Genomic DNA, 5,002 nt, shown 5'->3' with positions numbered 1-5,002 from the left:
CGTTTGTATGTTGACCCTTATGAGGTATGGAATTATTTTGAAACGATTAGCCATTGGAATGGTTAATCATGATCACGCCTTGTGCTATGTATGTAAAAAGGGCCAATTGAATCATGGAAAGTATGAAATAGGTAAAGCCTACTAAAGGCAGATGCTGACAGCAGCAGTGACGTGGATGTGAAAAATCACTAAAAATAGTAGGAATGGTATTAAATAGCAAATAAATTATGTAAGTGTACCTTGATGAATCTACTTTCATATGGAAGAAACGAAATGGTCATATGAGTTATAAGTTAACAGATTTTAAAGTTCTTGTGAAATAGGGCCAGAACGGTTTCTGGATCCCTGTTCCAACTTTGGAAAATCATTGTAAATTAACCAGAGATAATTAGGAGTCATTCCATATATGTGTAGATTCCTCTCTGAGTCTAGTTTCTATAGAAACAAACGGCATTAGTATTGAAGCCCTGTACAGGGAGATATCCAATTCGTAACGCACAAAGGTCAGTGTAGTCGATCCCTACAACAGGCGAGACTTTAACTAATAAACTGTACTAATTGGCTCGACCAAAAATTCTAGAAAAAAATATGTAGATGGACATATGAGTCTAGTTTCAGGAAAAATTTACGGAACTGATTTTCGAGTTGTAAAACTCAAGTTATGAATTTTGGAGCGACTAGTACTCAGATTGGCAGCTTGTCTGAAAATTGTCAATAAGTGGGTTGAAGTCTGTTAACACCTCGCGTTCGACTCCGGCGACGGTCTCGGGTTCGGGGTGTTACATGATATGTTTATATGATTGTGTAAAATTTTCATGAAGAAATTATATGTGAGAAGTGTTTAATTTGGCTTTAGAGACTAAATCGCGTAAAGTGCAAAAGTTGCATTCTAATAGCTAAAGGTATTAAATAGCTATAGAATTTTTAGTGGAAGCCCTTATGTGGAAATTAGCCCAGTAATAAGTTAGTGGAAGATATTTGTTTGGTATTATTGAAATTAGTTAGAAATTAAAAGGGTAAATTGGTAATTAAGTTAAAAAGGTATAATAAGACAAAAATGCAAAAAGTTATCATCTTTATGTTTCTTTCTTCCACCGAAATGAAGAAAAATGGGCAGCCATGGATGAGCATGATATTCGGCCAAGCTTCTATGGCTCATCTAGGTACGATTTTTGTCCATTTTTAATTATTTTTATGTTTTCGGAGTCGTGGTAACTCGATTTAGCTATCTCGTACCTTCGTTTTCAAAACTGTTAAAGTTTGTGAATTTTGCCATTGTTGATAAAATGTGTATTTTGATAATTGATGATAGAAAATGCATCGTCGTTGTTAGATAAACAATATTTGTAAAGTGATTTTTAATAAAAATGTCGATTAAGGACTAAGTTGAGAAATGTGTTAAATTGTGTGATAAAAGTGTGAATATGTGAAATATGTGGGCTGCTGTAAGTAAGATACATATTCGGCTAGGCTTGGGTAGATACATATTCGGCTAGGCTTGGGTTGGAATAAAATTGAATAAATTTTATTTTTCGAGCCTAAGGACTAATTTGTAAATAAGGGGCAAAATTGTAAATTTGACAAAGTATTATTTTTGGGTCAATTTGAATATTGTGAGTAATAAATAAGCTATATTTGAAATGTTAGATCAAGAAAATAGAGATTCGGGCTTAAATCAAGAAAGTACGTGGTTAAGGATAAAAAGAGAATAATTAGCCGTTTTTGCATTCAAGGTAAGTTCGTGTGATAATAATAATGCAATGTCTTATTTCAATTGAAATGCTTAATTATTATTATATAAATTGGTATGATTTATTACGGTATACTTGACGAGGAATCGACAAATGAGCTGTATGATAAAATTGGTAAGACAATAATGTTATTGTGATTTGTGATTGAAATCTGAATTGATATGATAATTCAGATGCGTTGAATTATATGTTTGTGGTACTATGTACGTGATGGTGTTATACTTCACAAAATTATATTGTATGCTATGCATATCCGATGACCTAAAATATATGTCTATGATGTTTGATGGCATTGTAATGAATGGTAACTTAGTGTTAAAGAGTGATATTACATGGAATATACATGATGAGATTTGATGTGGTAAAACTCCAGGTTGAACCGTAGGAATAATTCGGATAACAATGCCATGATACAAGGGTTATGTGTGAGCCAGTGTAAGACCATGTTTTGGACATGGCATCGGCATTGTTATAAGATCTCGTGTAAGACCATGCCTGGGACATGGCATCGGCTTCAATATGCGAGCCAGTGTAAGACCATGTCTGAGACATGACATCGACACTGATGTATGAGAGCCAGTGTGTGACAGCCCAAAATTGACCCTAGTCGGGAGGTGGTTTCGGGACCACAAAACCGAGGCATAAAAATAATTTATAATTTATTTTGATGCCTATAATATGTGTTAATTCATGTGTGACATTTTGATGTTTCGATTTAGAGTTATAAATGTGAATTTCATTAGAAAGGACCTAGTAGTAAACTTTGAAAGTATGATGGGGAAAGGTGTGATGACTAGTTGAACATGCATGCAAAAATAAGGATTTGCATGTCAATTTCCCCAACATGAAGTGGCCGCCATGGCAAGAGTGGATGGGCAAAACATGTCATGAAACATGTTTTGTTGGTGCATTAGGGTGAAATAATAAAATAAAGAGCATGGGCAAAGAAAGAAAAAAATGGTCTCATCCATGCTTCCCCCCCTTGGCCGTGAGTTGAGAGAAAGGAAAAGAAAAAATTTGGTTCATCCATTCTCATTTTCTTTGGGCTGAAAATTCTAAGAAGGAAGGAAATTTTGCTCCATTTTTAGTTTAGAAGAGATCTAGAAGGAGATTTGGCTATACTTGCATCAAGATTAAGGTATGTTGAGGTTGTGTCATGAGATTCATGCTTGTTTTGGTTGCTAACTTGATGTGCATGTTAGCCATGGTTAAAATCCTTGCTATGCCATGAAAAATGGTATTTGGCCAAGGTTGATATTGTGTTAAAGCCATTGCATGCTAAATGTGAAGCTTCTTGATGATGCATGTAATGATGGATTGACTACTCTTGAAATTTCTTTTAGTATTCTTGAGTAGGACATTGAATTCTTTGTTTAACCATGATCGAAGTTGAAAGAGTATGGTTGTGATGTATTCGCCATGGTGCATTCATGAGCATGATTTATGCTTGTTACTTGATTGGTAAAATTTGTGTTTGGATGGGTATGAACCCTTGAGATTGACCTTGCACCTATATGTGTATACATGTTTGCACATGATGTATTGGCATGACATATATACTATTTCAAGGTATATATTTGCTTGTGATGATGTTTGGTTATGGAGTACATGAGAGATGTGTATTGAGCTACAATATGTAATCGTTAGTTAGTAAAATGCATGCTGTTTTGTGTGGTATTAAGTGCATAATTGGCCTCAACATGGACATGCATATTCGCCACATGAGGGGAAATTGGTGTGCATGCATTCGGTTAGAGGCAAGCATATTGATGCCTATTCTTGGCTTAGAAAATTCGCAAAGAGGAATATTAACTAATGTGTTGAGTTCGATTCGTGATTTCGTACATATGCGATTTTGATGCCTAATGAGCATATATATTGGCTAGGTATCTTGAATTCCTCTTCGATGCTCAAATGATAAAACCAATTTATTTGTTAAATTAAGCTCAAGAGCAAAGGGAGCTAAATCCGATAAGGGAAGGAAAAAGTCGTCGAATAGCCGTCGAAATCGTTCGACCACGTCCGAGGTAAGTTTTGAGTATCGAAACTTAGATTTTGATTCGATTGAATGAAGTAATAAGCAATCGAAATTGTGCCTTTGTATGTGGCCATTGAGCTGAAATGATATTTTTGCTAAGTGAATTGTGCATAAAAGTTGTGTTATGAAATTGAAACAAAGATGTGTATGAATGTTCGAGTGATATCGGGCTAAGCCCAAGGCAATTGTGCGAGTTATGATATCCGGGCTAAGCCGAAGGCAATTGGGCGATTATGATATCCGGGCTAAGCCGAAGGCAATTGTGCAAATTGTGATATCCGGGTTAAGTCCGAAGGCCTTTGTGCGGGTTACCATAACGGGCTATGTCGAAGGCGTTTGAATGAGTAGCTATATCCGGATAAACTCCGAAGGTATGTGATTCGAGAACTTTGAACTTGCTGGAAAATTTTCAGTTAATGCACTTGTGAAATTCCCAACAACAAGGTATGTTTTGTGTGCTGCCGCACACTATGAGTAAGTCGTATGAATATTCGCTCTAATGATAAATGAGCTATCGGCATTAACTATGCCGTTATTTGTGTATGAATATAAGAGTTGGGATTGTGAAGTAAGCATGTCTTTGAGAAATTGTGCATATGAATTATTGTTTAGCTACTTGAATGCTATGCTTTGGTTGTGTGTATATTATGGCTCAAACTTACTAAGCATAAATTGCTTACTCCGTTTCTTTGTTTCTCTGTTTATAGATTTTGCTCGTTAGCGATCGGATTCGGGATCATAGAAGTTGAAGTCAACCACACTATCAAAGCCCTTTTGGTACTCCTTTAGTTGAGTTTTGGATATGGCATGTATAGGACCACCCTCGGTTGTTTTAAGTACTTTGTGATGTATATGTGTGCGGCCATGCGAAAATGGTTCGTAAAAGTGGAGTATGGAATTTGACCATATGTGGTTTGTAATTATATTTGGTTTCATGATGTGATTATGGTTTGGAATGAGAGTGTTGGTCACATGATCAGCCATTGGAATGGCTAAATATGATCATATGTGGACCTAAGTATGACTAGACTATAGTTGGTCCATGGGAACTACAATATAGGTAAAGCCTACCTTAAAAACAGAGGCTGCCAGCTGCAGTGACGTGGATGTGAAAAATCACTAAAATTTGTAGGAATGGTTTTAAATAGTTAATAAATTATGTGATCGAACCTTGACGAGTCTATTTTTATATGAATGTAACGAAACGATCATA

General features: G+C 35.7%; 1 long non-coding RNA gene across 1 annotated transcript; it reads left to right on the top strand.

Moving 5' to 3' along the window:
• Positions 1 to 1,071: 1,071 nt before the first annotated feature.
• LOC128290138 (uncharacterized) lies at positions 1,072 to 4,750 on the top strand. The gene is made up of 2 exons (XR_008279780.1): positions 1,072 to 1,163; positions 4,497 to 4,750. It is a non-coding gene; the product is annotated as an uncharacterized LOC128290138 (long non-coding RNA).
• Positions 4,751 to 5,002: the final 252 nt, after the last annotated feature.

This window comes from Gossypium arboreum, chromosome 3 (genome assembly GCF_025698485.1).
Source record: "Gossypium arboreum isolate Shixiya-1 chromosome 3, ASM2569848v2, whole genome shotgun sequence".
Classification (NCBI taxonomy): Eukaryota; Viridiplantae; Streptophyta; class Magnoliopsida; order Malvales; family Malvaceae; genus Gossypium; species Gossypium arboreum.
This window is presented reverse-complemented; position numbering and strand designations above follow the sequence as displayed.